This window comes from Siphateles boraxobius, unplaced genomic scaffold (genome assembly GCF_051911475.1).
Source record: "Siphateles boraxobius isolate OS27281-9 unplaced genomic scaffold, OSU_SipBor_1 100, whole genome shotgun sequence".
Classification (NCBI taxonomy): Eukaryota; Metazoa; Chordata; class Actinopteri; order Cypriniformes; family Leuciscidae; genus Siphateles; species Siphateles boraxobius.
Window position 1 is genome coordinate 2,514,091 of NW_027508701.1, and position 20,500 is coordinate 2,534,590.

The window sequence follows — 20,500 nt, forward strand, 5'->3', positions numbered from 1 at the left end:
TATGTAATTAATGGTTCATGATCAAATTAAATATGTACAGGTCTAAGTTGCATACGTTTCCAGGACAAGCCTTTTTACCATCTTTACCAAGAGTACCTCTCCGTTAGTTTAGTGCTACAGTATTTAATATGAATCATTCAGCACAACATTGCTAACATTTGTTATCTTGGTTATTTACAGATTAGTTAATGAAGCTAAGTGACATGATGTACAACGAAACTAGAAGCTAACGTTAACGTTTTCTAATGTTAGGCTAACGTTAGCCTAACGTTACGTTAGAGATGTTAAAGATAACGTTCAAATACTTTGTTGACTTACCTCAGAACAGATGTAGACATCCTTGTTTAATTTATCCACGTTTAGTTGGTGCATACACACATACACTACAAAATTAGTTCACAGTTGGAAACATCTCATTTTTTTTTTCCACTTGTATTTTTGCTTGCAAATAGTATTTTATCCAAGGTAAACATTTTTGGTAATTGTGTAGTTAATTCTCATACTGTATTTTCAGAATGTTTTGGATATGTATCCTCTCCCCAAATTTTTCACTAATAAAACACAATAAAAATAACTTAAATAGAAGGCTTATATTGACCTTATAAGATCTTCCTTGTAAATATTTTCTTTGATATTTTATTTAAAAGGTTACAATTACAGCAACAATTAAAATAACAATATTTCATGTGTAATCTTTCTTTGTAAAAACTAAAGTATATATTTTATGAAATGTATTTCAAAGTTAAGGATTCATTAGTTTGAATAAAGCCTACATTGGAACAAACACTATAATAACATCTTAGTTGATGACTTTATTTTTGACAAAACATAATACACTCACCTAAAGGATTATTAGGAACACCTGTTCAATTTCTCATTAATGCAATTATCTAATCAACCAATCACAAGGCAGTTGCTTCAATGCATTTAGGGGTGTGGTCCTGGTCAAGACAATCTCCTGAACTCCAAACTGAATGTCAGAATGGGAAAGAAATGTGATTTAAGCAATTTTGAGCGTGTCATGGTTGTTGGTGCCAGACGGGCCGGTCTGAGTATTTCACAATCTGCTCAGTTACTGGGATTTTCACGCACAACCATTTCTAGGGTTTACAAAGAATGGTGTGAAAAGGGAAAAACATCCAGTATGCGGTAGTCCTGTGGGCGAAAATGCCTTGTTGATGCTAGAGGTCAGAGGAGAATGGGCCGACTGATTCAAGCTGATAGAAGAGCAACTTTGACTGAAATAAGCACTCGTTACAACCGAGGTATGCAGCAAAGCATTTGTGAAGCTATAACACACACAACCTTGAGGCGGATGGACTACAACAGCAGAAGACCCACCGGGTATCACTCATCTCCACTACAAATAGGAAAAAGAGGCTACAATTTGCAAGAGCTCACCAAAATTGGACAGTTGAAGACTGGAAAAATGTTGCCTGGTCTGATGAGTCTCGATTTCTGTTGAGACATTCAGATGTTAGAGTCAGAATTTGGTGTAAACAGAATGAGAACATGGATCCATCATGCCTTGTTACCACTGTGCAGGCTGGTGGTGGTGGTTTAATGGTGTGGGGGATATTTTCTTGGCACACTTTAGGCCCCTTAGTGCCAATTGGGCATCGTTTAAATGCCACAGCCTACCTGAGCATTGTTTCTGACCATGTCCATCCCTTTATCAGACCTGGCAACCTGTACGCATTTTGCGTAGCGGGTATGCATTTTGACCTCAAAGTACGCTGGTACGATTTGTCCCTCTAAACTACACAAAAACCTAATACAAAGACATTTTATTTCAACATAATTCAGTCGATTTTTACTCATCTCAGTATAGCAATATAGTTGGTAAAAGCTGTTCATTCATTCACACACAGACACAATTCATATTTGAAATAAATAATTTAAACATCTGTGTCAGTCATTCACACACATACACGCGATTCATATTTAAACAGTCTTTTTGCGGTTTACATACACTAGGATATCGTGCATACCTATCATCATACATGCTAACCCCCTACCTCCCCATTGTGGTGGAAGTGGATATCGCCACCTCATGTATTGGAGCAGTGTTGTCTCAGCAGCAGAGGAATCTGTCCACGCACCATCCATGCGCCTACTTCATAAACCTTACCAGAACTACGACATAGGTGACTGTTAGCTCCTTGCTATCAAACTGGGACCAGAAGTGTGGCGCCACTGGCTGGAGGTCCTAGTGATCACGGACCAATGAAACCTAGAATACCTTCACAACACCAAATGGCTGAACCCTCTCCAGGCCCAGTTGGGCATTGCTCTTCATATGATTCAACTTCACTGTATCCCATCGTTTGTCTAAAAACCACTATTTTCAGGATTACACTCTCCTGACGCTCCCAGATATACGTCACTCACACTTACCAGAGTTCTAGTAAAGCTCACCTATTCCCCTTTATCCCTTCATCACGGACACTAAATCACCCCAGCACAGACACACAGTCATCATCTGGTCTCTTGTAGGATTTGAGAATGAATCAAACACACATGAATCTTCCAGATGATTTGTTCAAACATAATTCCACACAAAAACCTCAACTATAGTCCAAACCCCAAATCAACAACCAAGGACCATAAATGAAGTGGGCTCCAGCCAGTCTGCGCAAACTAGAGAAAGCCCCTAGCTAAGTACTTTATGGCCATACAAGCTTGTCAAGATGAGCCTAGCTAAAGGAAGAATGTGTCAACATTAGGCAGTTTTTAACCTGTTAACCGTTTCCAGAGCGTCGGCGCACTGAAGCGGTTTTTTTTTTATTTAGTTCAAATTTACTATCAGATTTAATGTTATACCTTGACAAACTATACATCATTAAAAAGATATAATACTCAAGATTCAGTATTTGACCACTATTGTATTCTGAGAAACTTATAGTGACAGTTATGTCTTAATTTGTGTCAGGAGTTATGAAATGGAAAAATGAGTCGATACCTTTAATATGAATTATGAGCGTCAGCTGGTCCATTCATAAAAAACACTCCGTGCTGTCGTCATGACAGTGATTCACAAAACATCGTCCCTCAGGGCTTTAGCTCAAAAATGTGCAGACTTGGAGAAATATTGATATATTCTCATAGATTCACATCATATTTCTATAGACAGGAATAATATTTGTTGAATTTATACCCAAATGCGTCGATGTAATCATTATGATCGCTTCTTACTGAGATGTGCTGTGTTTTCAATTCATACCAATAGCCTGAGGGCGCTATATGCACAATAACAGTCCATATATGGATCACGAAGAAGACCCATAGTCATGTGACATTCCAGGACGTCACTGATACAGAAAGTAGCTGACAGAGATCGCTGTAACATGCAGATAAAGATTTTTTGAAGACAATAAACATGATTGCAATGATATTTGAGTTACCTGTGTTCTTCAAGCCATGCCAGGTATTTCATAATAATAGATTATATTTATAATGTAATGCTAATCGATATAGATTTCATCATCGTGCAGAACACTATAAATAATACATTTTCTGTCGGATTTTTTTTTATCTGAAGCCAAATTAGATCACAGAAGATTATTTAAAACACTCGACTTGCGTTATAAAGTAAGTTTGGAGCACAAACATGGTTTCAATCTCATAAATGGTCGTGTATTGATGGTGTGCTAAGCTAACATGCTAGCTAGCCCAGGTGCACCTGCCACCAGCAGTTATTGTTTTATGATTTTTTTCTAAATAGGAATGCTTACTGAAATGTTTCAGTGCATTTGATACCAGTTTCAAATATTTAGTGAGAACTTTGATAAAAGAAATTAGGGTTTGAAACCCTATGAATAGCCTGTGAATAGCCAGTCGTTAGTAGCTATAATGCAGACAAAAGAAATGCATATTTAGAGCCATAACCAGTCTGGAGAGGTGTAAATGTGTGCAAGGAGAGACTGACTCTGAATGGGGCTCGTTTGCACCACAAAATAATAGAGACAATAGACTGATTAGATGACTCAGAAGATGACTAAACATCAGTTTGCATTTTAGAGTCTAATCAAAATAAAGTAATTTGACATGATCTTGAAAAACATTTAACTAAATACAGAGTTTTAGACTTATCATTTTCAGATTTTAAATATAAAATGGTCACACATATGGCTTTAGCTGCAGTGCATTTCTAGATTCCTCCAGGGCCAACTTCAATTTTATTTTTATGAAGATGTTTCATAAAAGTAAATTTCTAATAACTTTACAAAACTTTGAAGCTATTTAAACATTTTTTTTTCATTATGACAATAATTATTTCTACATTTACAATAAACTACTAGGTGTCAGCTTTCAAATGAGATCATACTTGTGCTTTTAGTGCAAAGGGTTCATGAACTGTATCTGTTTAAGTTTGGGTATGCCATTTCTGGGGATTTTTCAAAAGTGGCCTTGAAGGTTAACAGGTTAAAAGACGGATTGGTTGTGAGATGGCATAGCTTGAGTCTGACCAAGATAACAACAGAGGTTGTTTGATTCCAAGACAAAAGATCCAAAACAGACCTCCTTCTTCTTGAAACCTTTGCATGACCTCTCTTACCTCAGGATTGAAATCCACAGAGAAACTCACAGAAATGCTTTTATATGATCAGAATGCATATATATATATGTGTGTGTGTGACTATTATGCTTAGATCACATTTGCAAGTCATGCAATTGTTATAACTATTTGATGGTTGATTGAAAGTCTTTCTTGTTTCCTATCAGTATGATGGTATGTTCATAATTCTGAAGACGGCTTAATTGAAATCTGTGTAAAATATATCGTATCCTTTTTATAAGAAATCATGAATAAACTTTACTCTCTGTACTCTGCTCAGAGCGGGAAGGTAAGAGACCACAGATAACGCATGGTTTACGATGAGAGGGGAAGAAACAGCAATCTCTCAACTAAAGACCATGTCTAATTGGTCAGAACTCATCCAGGAGGCTGGACAAACATTTGAATTTAAAATCTTAGGACACGAAAAAAGCATTAGACGATGATTAGAAGACGATTGAGTAACCATGTAGACGAGCAGACAAAAGACTGCAGATAAAGATCAGAAGAACATGGGTTAAACAGCTTCTTTCAAGCCATCTAACTACTCTCGTCTCACTTCTCTTTATCTTTGTTTCTTTTCTTTTCCGTTGAGAGTCTCAGTTCTAAGTTATGTTTTGCTGTAAAGTTTTGGTCAAGGATTTGACTGCAAAGCCCGCTTCCAACTTCAAAGAATTTCCATCCATTCGCCAACACACCACGTGATTGGCCGCCCAAGACATCTATCCAGACACGATGAGACCGCCAACCAATCAACGAACCAAAAGCACAGTTTGAATTTAGCAGTTGATCACGTGATGCACTGACCGTTCTACTCACACCGGTGAGATCGAAGTTCATTGATTCCTCTGCGTACCACACTTTGAGAATCAATGTGTTAGAGTAACAAATAAAGTCTTGTTTGTATTTTATCTTATTCAAAAGCTCAAACTTGTCCCTCTGGCCAGTTCTTTGTTCCATTAATTTGTCACCAGCATGTATCTTCCCCCTCTGCCTCACCACTGCTGCATCCAAACCTAAAACACAAGACTTTATTAGTGACACAGTTCAGGAATTGGCAGAACTAATGCAGAATGGTCTGACCGGGGAAGGCAGGCATTTAGACATCCAACTGAGATGTGTTACCTGCGATTCTCCTGCCAAAGCCATGGTCAAGTGTGTCAAGCAGTTCTCCGGCTACTATGGGTGCGACAGATGCACCCAGAAGGGATCCTCTGATGGTCGGTTGACGTATCCTGATGTTGACAATCTGACCTTGAGGACAGACCAATCATTCAGGGAGTGTTGGCAACCAGAACACCATCACAAGGAGAAGATTTCGCCTTTCTCTGTCCTCCCAATCGACATTATCAAATCATTCCCCATCGATTACATGCACCAGAGCTGCCTTGGGGTCATGAAAAAGAGGTAGATCCGAGTACCACATGTCATCAGGAGACGTGGCCCGTGTAAGCAATAGGCTGGTGACACTGAAGGGAGCACTACAAGGACAACTGTACGAACACTTCTTGTGTTTTAGCACTGCTCTGTGCATCTTAGTGAGTCCAGAACTTACAAGGGCCTTATGCCAGCCAACTACTGCAATACTTTGTGGAGAAAGGACGGGAGATATATGGAGAGACATTTTTAGTGTACAACGTCCATTCATTGCTGCACCTTTCAGAAGATGCTCAAAACTTTGGCTGCCTTGACAACTGCAGTGCGTTTAAATTTGAAAACTATCTACATCAGATGAAGAACATGGTCCGCTCTGGCAAAAATGTCTTAACTCAAGTAGCAAATCGTCTGGAGGAAACATCAAAGCTGAAGCAAGAAAACAAGGAAAAAGTGCTGTCATTGAAAAGCCCAAACAATGTGTTTGTGTTAAGCCCTGAAGAATGTTGTGAGGTGGTGTCAGAAGGGGTGGACAACACAATGTTATGCCGAGTGTTCACCAATTTACAGCCATATCTGATGAAGCCATGTGACTCCCGTATTTATGGAGCGTATGTCGCTAGCATTAGGCACTCACAAATGCGTTGCCTTGACAGAAAGGCTCTTGAGAGGAGGGGATTCATGTTGGAAGAACATGGAATCAGAATTGTCGTGTCTATTCTTCATACTTTGTAGACTGTTGCAAGATGTACATAGTTATTAGTTTAATTTAAAGACACAGCGCATTACAACCAAATCATCAAATATGTCACAAGACTCAAGCCTTTCTGTAGAAGAACATTTTAACTACAAAAATGAAATGAGAATGTCTAGAACTTAAGAAAACAAGGAGGATGAACAATAACAACAAATGGATCCGATACAAAACAGCCATAATCATAATTTATTCGCAAGGTTAGAGCATGTCCTATGGATCTATTAATAGCTAATTATAAAAATTTCAACAATTTATATTTTAACTTTTCGCTGAACGCTGGTACTATGGTAAAAAAATTTGTCATACCAGATAAGAAGCTGTGGTCAAAACATCAAGTCAGAATATTTTCTGACACATGTAAAGTATGCAAAATAATACCTTACAAACTTTTTAATCAAGACAAAAAAATAGCAGTATTTCTATAATAAGTTATGCTGCTTTGTGAGCAGATAATTATGATCTGGCAAGATTTCGGGCAAGAAAGGCCCAAGAAACATCGCATGTTGAGGACTCTGATGAGAATACGGGGAGAACAGTCATTCCCCCAAGACGATTTAGAGGTATTTATATGTTATAATAAATAGGTTAAAGATCTTCCCTAATTTATTATGAAAGGTAATATTTAAAATTTGATTTTTGCAGAGGAAGAAGTCTTGCCCAGCCAGCCCAGATGGGCAAAACAGACTCAAAGCTGTAAGCATATAAACTACAACTGAAATGAGAATGATTATGAAAAGCCAAAATTTGTGCTCTCTATTAATTAATGTTTAATAAAATTTTGTTTTGCAGTTCATGTGAAAGATGGGTTGTCTCAAGGTGAATTCATTGTGGTTTGCTCATACCAAAAAAAGGGGTTTAAATATCAGTGAGGATTTTTAAAATCAGAATATATTTAACTATATAACCTAATTCTTTATTTTCATTATTCCACTTGGCCTGGAAGATGACATTACCAGCTTACAAGCAAAGAAAAATCAAAAATCAACACTAGCAGAAACTACACTTGAGTGTAAGTAGAAGATTAATGTCACTTAATATATATATATATATATATATATATATATATATATATATATATATGAAGAGAAGTCAATATAATATATGAAGAGAAGCCTATATGATTGCTGTCACTGTTTTTTTCTCTTCAGCTGTGGAGACTGATGAAGGTAAGACCACTGTTATTTAGTTTTTATAGGTTTAAACAATGTTATGTCTTTTTTACTCAGATCTCTTTTTTTTTTTACCTTAGATGAGGAGCTGCAGCCAAAAAGAAAAAAACAAAAACAATCTTGTTTGATGTTGCCCAATAATCCTTCCTATGACTACATTTTGAGTTTTAATTTTTCAGTAACTGAGTAGTTGTAGAAAGAAGTTTAAGGTTGGGACTTTTTTTTTAAACTAAATTAAATAAAACAGCAACACAACTCTTTACAACATTCATAATAATAAATGCTTCTTGAGCAGCAAATCAGCATATTAATGATTTCTGAAGGATCATGAAGAGTATACTAATTCAGCTTTGCCATCACATAAATTAATTACATTTAGTAATTTACATTACAAAAAATGTAGTAATAATTCACATTAGCCTGACTTCACAATAATTCACATTAAAGCCCTACTTTAAAAAGAGTATCAAAACTCGAGAGCACGTAGACGTGAATTTGAGAACTTGTACAATAAATATTCATACTTGGACGTGAACATTTACACGCACAGCTCCAATGTGAAAACCTGTAAAATTAAAATCTTTAGTTGAATGTTGAAATTTGCACTCGCAGACAAAAGTCACAAACCTGTATTCTGAATTTGAAGCTGCAGACAAATAGTCACAAATGTGTAAAATGCCATTCACAGAAATACAATGACACGCACAAACTTGTAATATATATTTGCCTTTTAACGCAGTACAACCTCAATTAGGAACTTGCAACTTCTCAAATCTGTCACTGCAATTTCAAATTTCGCGCCTTGCATTTTGCTACTCTTTTCGCGCAAGTTGCAAAACTAACTTGTGCACTGGCAACTCAGTGGCGGTGAGAGAGAAAGGGGGACGCTCTGAAATGCTAACATGGCTTAATGCATTAGACTGATATTTAAAGAAATAAATGATATTATCAAACTCAGTAAACACCATACTAATTATGCATTCTACAGAAAAGCAGATGAGCACAGAATATGATGAAAGAAAGCAAATTTGTGTTCAGTGCAAATAAACCTGCTGCCTGTGTTTTATTAATAATGTATAACGAATTGTGTTTTATTTTTTATAATACTGTTGGTCCATTAAGCCTCATTAAGCGTTTTCTATGGGAGGGAGATGCTTAAAGCTCCAGTAGGTAGCTTTTGTAAACAAATATTTGTTAAAACTGTCAGGGGATTGGCAGCCTCTGGAGGAGTCACTTGTTCTTGCGACATTTATATTTGTTTACAGACCATACCAACCTTTTTCTTATTCCCCATCTGGATTATGATTTTGTCCCCTTATGATTTTGAACCCTAGACTTTGTTATCTTAAGTTGTTTACACTTTTGTTGTAAGCTAATAAAACTTCCTGCAAATAATTTTCTTGTACTTGTATCCCTTTATGTACGGTCGAAACGAGCTGGCCGTAACATAAATTGGGGGCTCGTCCGGGATCCTATGGGGGTAGGAAACGTTGGTAAGTATGGGTTGTATGTGTGTATGTTTTTGTGAATGGATTCCTTTATAAATGAGAACTCTGGTGAGTTAGAGTGTTTACAGCTGGATTGTGAATACAATCCTTCCGACGGAGCACTGTTTGTTGATTTGTTTTGTTATTTTGTCTTTCTTGTTATTGGAGGTTATCCTGGGTGGAGATTAACTCTCTGTAGGGGGTACGCTTCCGGACTTTCAGTTTGACTGATTGTCGCGGAGTTCAGCGTTTAATGTCGCCTCGAGCCCGGTACATCTCTGAAGACCAGGTAGGATTTAGTTAGTGTTTTTCTGAGTTAGGAGCTGGAGTTTTCTCATATTGTAAACGGTAAATCCATTTTGCAAAAATAAATGAGGATAAATTGTCGCTTTTGTGTATAATGCGGTTTATTTTCGCGCGTACACTGTGTTTTGACTTGTGGGAAGTCTTTAGAAGTTTTTTGAATGAGCATGCGTTGCGTAATACAGTGACGTAGTGTTTTGAAGTAGTGGCTTATGGGAGTTGTATTACGGGTAAACAGCGTTTCATGTGTGGTAGTTAGTGGTCTCGTTTTGTGATTGTGCTTATACATATACGAACAAAATGTCTTCGGTGATAGAAGATTTCTTTGCGTGTCCATCAGAAGCTTTGCTTGAGAGTTGTACAAAGGAGCAGTTGGTGCAAATCGCCGAACGCTTCAGTGTCGATTTTACTTCAAAAGAAAAGAGGCTGAAGGAAACAATGGTGACTACTCTAAAGCGGTCACTTGTTGATAGAGGAGTTATAGAGGTAAGCACTGAGTTAATTACTCCCAGTGAATCGTTTGTGTCTACTCCTGCTGAGGTTTATAGTGAAAGTGAGACGAAATTTCCAGAATTGTCTTTGCAAGAGAACCAATTGTGTTTAGATGCCGCGAAAATTCGTGCTGAACGTGATGATCGCGCTATGAAAGAGCAAGCGGTAGAGTGAGAATTCGAAGAGAGAAAATTAAATAATCAGTTAGCTATGAGGAAAATGGAGCTTGATTTAGAAGAGAGAACGCTTCAATTAGAGAAGGAACGTGAAGAGAGAACGCTTCAGTTAGAGAGGGAACGTGACGAGAGAGCATTTGAGATAAAAAAGTTGGAGTTAGAATTAGAAGCGAAGACAGCTGAAGCTTCACAAGGGAATGTGCCTCCTGTTCCACAACAGCATGCGAATGCAGGTGAACCTGTGTTTGATGTTCACAGAAATATGAGGCTAGTGCCGCCATTTTCTGAAAAGGAAGTGGATAAATATTTCTATCACTTTGAACGTGTTGCTTTATCCATGAAATGGCCGAAAAGCTTTTGGACTTTATTATTACAGTGTGTGTTCACAGGTAAAGCTCGGGAAGTTTATTCAACACTCTCATTGGAACAGAGTGGTGAGTATGATGTTGTGAAATCTGCTGTGTTACATGCATATGAACTCGTGCCTGAGGCATATCGTCAGAAATTTAGGACTTTGAGTAAAGCTGATGAATGTACTCATGTTGAATTTGCCAGAGAAAAAGAGAACTTATTTGATCGTTGGTGCTCTTCAATGAAAGTTACAACTAAAGAGCAGTTAAGGGAATTAGTACTCTTAGAGGAGTTCAAACATTGTATTCCTCATGTTGTAGCTACACATCTCACTGAACATAAGGTGAATACACTTTCTGAAGCCGCTATCTTGGCTGATGAATTTGTGTTAACCCATCATGGGTCATTCAGTTCAGTTGGTATTAAAACTCACAATATGAGTAAGTCTAAGTCTTGTTTTCAACCTAAGACAAAGTCTCCTGTGTTGAGTAGGAATATTAAGTCGACCGATGCTGAACATTTTAGTAAACCTGTACTCTCACGAGACATGGTTTGCTTTTATTGTAAAAAGCCTGGTCATAAAATATCTGACTGTCAGATACTCAAGAAGAAAGAGAGATTGTCAAAATCTGTTGCTTTGGTTTCTACCTTACCAGTTACTGTTGACATTTGTGATGAGAAAGATTGTCATTTATCTGGTTCTAGTGATAAATTTGTTAATCAGGGTATAACTTCTGTTGATTATACACCCTTTATCACTGAGGGAAATGTGTCATTGCCTGGTTCAAATGAAACGGTGCCAGTGCGTCTTCTTCGAGATACAAGGGCTGCGCAGTCGTTTCTGTTCGAGGGAATTTTACCCTTTACTTCTGAAACCGCTACTGGAACTCATGTACTAGTGCGAGGTTTTGAGATGAGGTTCGTTGAAGTGCCTTTGCATCGCATCCATCTTTCCTCTGCCGTTGTATCTGGTGAAGTAGTAGTTGGTGTTCGTGCTGCATTGCCAGTGCCTGGGATTACATTTATTCTGGGAAATGATTTAGCTGGTGGGAATGTTTGGGGACGGAGCGATGTGGCAGCTCCGCCCATAATAGCCTCAATACCTAGTAAAACTGATGTTGGAAATGGCAAAGAATTTCCTGATTTGTTTCCAGCATATGCAGTTACTCGATCAATGGCTAAACCATTATCTGAAAGTCAAGTTGAAGTTCCACTGCATGACACCTTCTTTTATACTGTTAATACAGGTGAGACAGGATCTGATGTGTCTAAATGTCATGGGCAAAGAGACCTGAAGTCCTGCTCTTCGTTGACTTCTGACCAGAAAGATTTGACAGTGCTGCAAACTGACTCTGCGGATACATCTCAGGTTCTGTCCACTCCTGAGAAAACCAATGTTGATCTCTCTGATGGTGATGACTACTCTTTGACTTCTTTGTTGCAGATTTCTCGAGAGGATTTAATGCGAGCTCAACAAAGTGATGACAGTCTTAGACCTTTATTTTCTGCAGTAGGGTCTAAGAAGTGTTCTGATCCTCTCTCCTCTTCGTACTTTCTTGAAGATGGGTTGCTTTGTCGGACAGTGGTCCTGCGTAAAGATGTTTCTATAGAACCTAAAACTCAGATTGTGGTTCCTTTTACAGTGAGGGACTCTGTGTTGCATTTAGCTCATCAGGGACTTGCTAGCCATACCGGAGTTCGTAAAAGGTATGATCGGGTCTTACGTCAGTTCTATTGGTCTAAGGTGAAATGAGATGTGGCAAAACATATTCAATCTTGTCATACATGCCAGATCACCGGTAAGCCAAACCAAAAAGTTCCTGTTGCTCCGTTGCAACCTATTTCCGTCGTGTCCACTCCTTTTGAACATTTGGTAGTTGACTGTGTTGGTCCTTTGCCGCTGTCCAAGACTGGTCACCAATACCTTTTAACCGTTATGTGTCAGACTACTCGTTATCCGGCTGCTTATCCGTTAAGGTCCATTACTACTAAATCTGTCTTGAAGGCCCTCACTAATTTCATGTCGACCTTTGGAATTCCTAAAGTCATTCAGTCCGATCAGGGTTCGAACTTCATGTCGAAACAGTTCTCAAAAGCCCTGCGTCAACTTCGAGTAAACCACAATATTTCTAGCGCTTATCATCCGCAGAGTCAAGGAGTCCTTGAGAGGTTTCATCAAACCCTGAAGTCCCTATTAAGGTCATATTGTGTGGAACTCGATGCGGATTGGGAAGAAGGTCTGCCGTGGATGTTATTAGCGATACGTGAGGTAATCCAAGAAAGTCTTGGGTTTAGCCCGAACGAATTGGTGTTCGGACATGTAGTGAGAGGACCTACGGCTTTGTTAGCTGAGGAGTGGCGTATGCCTAAACTGTCTGAAAACATTTCGGATTATGTGAGCGGATTTCGGCGTAGATTATATGAGGCAAGAGCTCTCGCTAAAAAGAAGTTGAGTAAGACTCAACTAAAGATGCGACAACGCTTTGATAGGAAAGCTAAATTAAGAGAATTTCAGGTGGGTGATCAAATAATCGCTTTGCTGTCCCTACCTGCTAATCCGTTTCAAGCTAAATTTACAGGCCCTTACAGTGTAGTTAAACGTCTTTCTGATAACAATTATCTGTTGAATACTCCTGACCGGAGGAAAAATGTACAAGTTTGTCACAGTAACCTGTTGAAATTGTATACAGCTCCTGTTCATTCTGTTACTGTTAATGTGGTAAACATTTGTGACTCTCTTTCAGAATCATCTCCTCTCTCTCACAAAACGAGTGGGTATACTTTGGAGAATGCTGATGAGGACGAGGGTTTTCTTTCTCGAGAAAAAGTTGACGGGCGACTTAAAAACTCAGAGATTCTTTTTAACCTGTCATCTCATCTTTCTTATTTGACGGAGAAAGAGAGGAGTGATGTCACTGAGTTGGTGGTATCATTTCCCTCTCTTTTCCTTGATGTTCCTGGTCGCACCTCTATCATAGAACATGATATAGATGTAGGAACCTCATGTCCCGTTAAACAGAACGCCTATCGAGTCAATCCTATTAAAAGAGATTTGCTGAAACAAGAGGTGAATTATCTGCTTGCTCATAATCTGGCTGAATCTAGTTTCAGTTCGTGGAGTTCTCCTTGTGTTTTAGTAAATAAACCTGATGGCTCATATCGCTTCTGCACAGATTATCGGAAATTTAATAACCTGACAAAGCCGGACTGCTTCCCGTTACCTCGAATTGATGATTGCATCGATCATGTTGGCTCTGCCTGTTATGTCAGCAAATTCGACCTCTTGAAGGGGATTTGGCAGTTGCCTTTGACTAGTCGGGCGAAGGAATTATCTGCTTTCGTTACGCCTGATGCTTTCCTACAGTAGCCTATACGGTTATGCCTTTCGGGGTTCGAAATGCACCTGGGACTTTTCAGCGACTCGTAAACCGTATACTGTATGGAATGTCAGGTTGTGAGGCATATCTTGACGACATTGTGTTGTACAGTTCATCTTGGTCTGAACATCTTGACCAGATCAAAGAACTGTTTTCTCGTTTAGCTAAAGCTAATCTTACGGTTAATCACGCTAAGTCCGAATTCGCGAAGGCAACCGTTACCTATTTAGGTAAGATAGTGGGAAATGGGTGTGTAAGACCCATTGAGACTAAGGTCGAAGCTATCTGTAATTTTTCCGCTCCCACCACTCGTCGTGAACTCCGACGGTTCCTTGGAATGGTGGGATATTATCGGAGTTTTTGCGAAAATTTTGTCAGCGTAGTCTCACCTCTTACCGATTTATTGAGTCCGAAGTTGTCTTTCCAGTGGACTGAACCTTGTCAGCAAGCTTTCGAAAATTGCAAGGCTTTGCTGGCGTGTGCCCCTGTTTTAACAGCTCCAAACTTTGCCAAGCCTTTTATTCTTGCAATCGATGCAAGTACTTGTGGTACGGTGCTGTTCTCCTGCAGGAGGACTCGAACCAGGTTCAACATCCTGTAAGTTACTTTTCTAAGAAACTTAACCGACATCAACAGGTATATTCTACCATTGAGAAAGAAGCTCTTGCGCTAGTGTTGGCTGTTCAACATTTTGATATATATCTAGGATCAATTGCTGCACCGATTATTATCTATACGGATCATAATACTTTGGTCTTTTTGAATCGGATGAGAAATAGAAATCAGCGATTCATGCGATGGAGTCTTATCTTACAACCTTTCCATCTCGAGATCAAACATATTCGAGGAAAAGACAACGTTATAGCTGACGCACTGTCTAGAGTGTAACGTAATTTTTGTATTGTCCGTTCTTTTCTTTGCATCTCTAGGACCCAGAGGTGTTGAGGAATGAAGAGAAGACGACATACCTCTAGATCACCAGAACTTTTATTGTGTTTGTTCTGGGTAGTGCTTAACTGTTTTTTTTCCTTTGTTTTGTGTTTTAGATTCGTTGCCGAATCTTTTTTATTTGTAGGGAGGTGTTACGACCCTGCGTTTCCCTTTCTCGCCTGCTGTGGGCGGTGTTCTTCAGGAGGGCGTGGGAGATCGCACACTCCTGTTACCTGCTCTCGATTTGATTGTAGAGAGGATAAAACTTTGGATTCCACCCTCTACACGCCACTTCGTCCAGGGGATTGGCAGTCTCTGGAGGAGTCACTTGTTCTTGCGACATTTATATTTGTTTACAGACCATACCAACCTTTTTCTTATTCCCCATCTGGATTATGATTTTGTCCCCTTATGATTTTGAACCCTAGACTTTGTTATCTTAAGTTGTTTACACTTTTGTTGTAAGCTAATAAAACTTCTTGCAAGTAATTTTCCTGTACTTGTATCCCTTTATGTACGGTCAAAACGAGCTGTCCGTAACATGTGTAACTGTGTATGTCCTGACAGTAGAATGTGAGACAGATAATCTGTGAAAAAAATCAAGCTCCTCTGGCTCCTCCCTGTGGTCCTATTGCCATTTGCAGAAATACACCGCTCCCGGTCAGAAACAACCAATCAGAGCTAGGAGGAATGTCTTAGCAGTGTCAATCACGCTCGTGTACGCGCTGATCACCCCTCTCTTCCGTCGTTCGTGACTCTTCTGTTCGAACTCGTTCATCCAAATGAACAAATCTTTTTTCATTTTCATTTTGAACGAGTCTTTTTCGGAGTCATTTCGTTCATTCAACGAACGAATGACTCGAAAAAAGATTTGTTCATTTGGATGAACGAGTTCGAACAGGATCACGAACGTGCATCACAGAACAGAGCAAGGCGAGCATTTGTGCCTATAAAACTTAAAGTTTTTTATTCGGATTTATTTTTGAAATGACCGATCGTTTCACTAGATAAGACCGTTATTCATCGTCTGGTATCGTTTAAAACCCTTTGAAGCTGTGCTGAAACTGTCATTTGGTCCTCGAAACGTTTGTGTCCCATTGAAGTCCATTATATGAAGAAAAAGCCTGGAATGTTTTCATCAAAAAACTTAATTTCTTTTCGACTGAAGAAAGAAAGACATGGACATCTTGGATGACATGGGGGTGAGTAAATTATCAGCAAAAGTTTTTTTTTTAAAGTGAACTAATCCTTTAACGTTATCTTAGTAGCTATAACTTATAGAAAGTGTGCAACCTTATAAAGTTACATGTATTGCAAAATACATAATGATTTGAGGACCAAGTTTGTAGTCAAAGTATGGGCAGGCCATAGTCAATGTAAAGCATATTGTTGATGTTTCGTCCCTATTAGTGAATGTTCAATAACTGTTTATAATCCGCCTTCATCGGTGGTCCTGCTTACTAGCCTGCGCGTTCACGGCAGGCTCCGCTGTGGGGGAGGATCTGTGGAGGGAGGAGCTGTGGAGGGAGGATCTGTGGAGGGAGGAGCTGTGGAGGGAGGAGCTGTGGGGGAGGAGCTGTGGAGGGAGGAGCTGTGGAGGGAGGATCAGTGGAGGGAGGATCTGTGGAAGGAGGAGCTGTGGGGGGAGGAGCTGTGGAGGGAGGAGCTGTGGGGGAGGAGCTGTGGAGGGAGGATCAGTGGAGGGAGGATCTGTGGAGGGAGGAGCTGTGGAGGGAGGAGCTGTGGAGGGAGGAGCTGTGGAGGGAGGATCAGTGGAGGGAGTATCTGTGGAAGGAGGAGCTGTGGAGGGAAGAGCTGTGGGGGGAGGAGCTGTGGAGGGAGGAGCTGTGGGGGAGGAGCTTTGGAGGGAGGAGCTGTGGAGGGAGGATCTGTGGAGGGAAGAGCTGTGGGGGGAGGAGCTGTGGAGGGAGGAGCTGTGGAGGGAGGAGCTGTGGAGGGAGGATCTGTGGAGGGAGGAGCTGTGGAGGGAGGAGCTGTGGAGGGAGGATCTGTGGAGGGAGGAGCTGTGGAGGGAGGGCTGTAGCGCAGCAGAGAGCAAGGGGGTTGGACCTGTAAGTTGTGCTTGTTCAAATTTTGAGGCTAAGTCAACATTTTCTCAAAACTCCCTACTGCAGCTTTCAACGTACAATTAAACACGTTGCTTTGAACACCCTGCCCCCCCTTCTCTCTCACCGCCACTGATGTTGCAAGTGTAAATGTTCACGTACAGTAGGAATATTTATTTTACAAGTTCTCAAATTCACATCTACGTGCTCTAGGGTGTTGATACTCTTTTACCTTCATAGAGTAGTGAGTGAATGAATGAGAGAGAGTGGTGATTAAGTAAAGTGAAAGTATTTTTTAAACTTCGGTAAACTTGAAGGGGCAAGTGAAAGATAATTTTACTTGCCCGACCGGACAAGTAACTTAATTTTAGTGTCAAAAAAAATAACCAGGGAAGCATCGAAACGCAAGAATGATTGTGATTTTATTACATTCAATGTAAACAGCGGTCGATGATGGGTGTATTTCTGGTAACAATGTCGCGTTGAAGATCTTTGTTAGAGATACATTCGTGGAGAAATAAAAACAAATGAGTGTAACAGCACACAGAAAACTCACAGAAGAAATGTACGGAGGTAAAAATTCAAACGTTAGTTGTGTTATGTTAAACTAAATCATATGTTATAAAACAACAAAGGGAGCTGTTTTGCTGAATGTTATTATCACGATTGAAAATGTTACATTGACTTTATAGTTCAATAAACAAGTAGCATAGTTAATATTTATTATTACTACTTACATTTTAGACACAAACAATATCAACTGTTTTTGTTCTATTTCACCGACGAAAATAGTTCCAAACGAAAGCAACAGCAGCGCGGTGTTTTGTTACTGAATGATTCAGCGTTTTGAACGAATCTTTTGTATGAATGACTCACTAATTAAGACGGTCCCTTGCCGCCTCCTAATGGCGGTTTAGTTTCATGTTTAAGTATTGCACTTTTTTATTTGTATATTCAAACATTTGTGACACTGCCACATTAGTTAAGGTATCATTACTTAGATTAATCCAAGAGTTTAAGTATTTAATTGATTACATACAGGTCTGTGGGTTTCATATAATATTGGAGGTATATGTATATGTACTTATGTATATGTATTTATCATGTTTATTTCCACTGTGTGTGATGGAATAAAATGTGTGTTGTATAAGGATACTGGTCAGCTGATACATCTGTAATCTTCGATCACCGCGCACCCAAATTGGTATATGTATAGGGGCGGTCTAAAGGAGAAAAGGAGAGGGATGCGACCGGAAATGGCGCCCGTATAGAGTGCGTCATGCGACGCGTGTGAAAAAACTGATCTGTTTCGACCTCACTCAGACCGTCACTACGGTCTAATAGGATGATAACCTTCGTTCCGCCTTCTCTCGAGACCTTATGTAAACAAAGTCATGCCCATGACCCCGGAAGCGGAACGTCACGCACTATAAAAGGCGAGTAAACTTCCGGCTCGTTCTCTTTACCTTTCTCGCCTATAGAGACCCGGTACAGGTAGGAACCAAATTAATATTTTTATTCACCATTCAATTCATCACCCAAGTGGTGCAGGTGCCTTGTGCCCCTGTGAATTGTGGTGTTTTATTTTTGTATTATCTGTGCAATCACTTATTCTTTCTGTATGTGCTTGAATTGTGATTAGTTGATTATTGATGTTTGAGGCTAGTTTCTACAAACTAGCCATTCAATATTCTATGCAAGCACTCAATTCATGCTATACCCTATGTGCTGATGAATTGAGAATTATTTTATTGTAGGCTACTTTCAGATATTCTGAGACTAGTTTCTAAACATACTAGCCATTCAATATTATGGGTTATTTCTTTTTTCAGAGTATCCACAATAACCTAGTGAATATACTTCATTACAAAATATTTGGTGAGTATTGTTACCTTTGGAGCCCTATATCACTGTTCGCAGCTGTTGGGGTTTGATATAGGCCTGCTAAATACGTTCGCGTACTAGTGCAGACCTTTTTTGCTTTGAGTGGGCTTGATATATCCTTCACGGCTGTGCGCAGTCAGTGGGATTGTGTGTGGCATGGCCTCTCATTGCTGCCGATATTGCCGATCATCAATGGACCCTCGTGATGGGCATCGGGAATGCCCTTCATGCCTGGGGATGGCTCATTTAAGAGAGGATGTGGATAATCCCTGCAGTGCGGCTTGTGACCTGACCAGAGGGGAACGACTTCACCGCGCTAATAGAGTACACAGTTCTGTACCTGAGCGTGGTAGGGAGAGGGAACGCTCATCGGACAGGCATAGTCATAAGCGTCCTCGCAAGCACTCACGCGATGGCCATGAACCACACCGATCAAGCCATGAGAAGGTGGTGGAAGTGGCTAAACCCCCATCTTCTGCTCCACCAGTGGAGGGTGGCAACACAGACACTCAACTACAGATCCTGGCTGCTATTCAAAGTTTAGCACAGAGGATGGACAGAGTTGAAGCACGTCACTCATTTTCACCATCACTACCTCCTGGTCAGGAAGGCGTTCCTCCACCTGCACAGCAGGGTAATCCTGACACTGACACAGAAGATGCTGATGTATTATCTCTTCGTGCTCCCCACTCACTAGTTGATAATGCGCAGCAGGCAGAAGGAGGGAGCCAAGAAGAGGGACCCCGTTCAGATTCTGCCGAAGTGGATGGCGAATCAACAGGGAGGGATGATTTTCCAGCAAATACTCTGGTTGCTAGAGTATTTAGTGCAGCAAAAATTCTTTGTTTGCAGCCTTCTGTGCCTGACCCAGCTCCTGTCGGGGGTGTCTGGGAAGGCATACCTCAGACTAATTCTCCATCTTACATTCCAGTGGCAGATGATTATACCTCAATGTTGAGGACAACATGGAAGAAACCATCTCAGAAGCCTCAATTCAATGCAGGCTGCAGACGGTTGGCCAATGCCCATTACCCAAAAGAAACTGGACTGGGGGACATGCCACCAGTAGAACAAGAAATAGCATCATGGACAACTCTGGGACCAGCTTATGCATCTGCTAACCCTCGCTGTCCCAAGAAGGAGTGTGCAAAAACTGACCGTCTGATCTCAAGATAATGCCACTGCACGTGCAGCTCGTACAGGCAATGCTTTGGCTATCCTCTTAGCAGCCTTACGGAAAACAGTAAGTGCGGATGACCAGGATTCTAGGAACCTGGTTGATTCTGCTCTGGCAGCCCACTCACAATTGACCTGTGATGTGGGGGACGCCATGTCTTCGGCTGTTTTATGTCGTAGACAGATATGGCTGGCACAAACCTCTTTGCCAGAGACCATACGAAGCGAGCTAATGAATTTGCCAGTAATTCCCGGTCACGTTTTTAATTCAAATTCTCAGGAGGTGCTGGATAAGGCGGAGCGCTCCATTGCAACGAGAGAAGCTGTTCAGCGGGCTTGTCATAAACCAGCTCCAGTCTTCAGACCAAGGGCTCGAGAAACACAAAGGCCGCAGCAACCT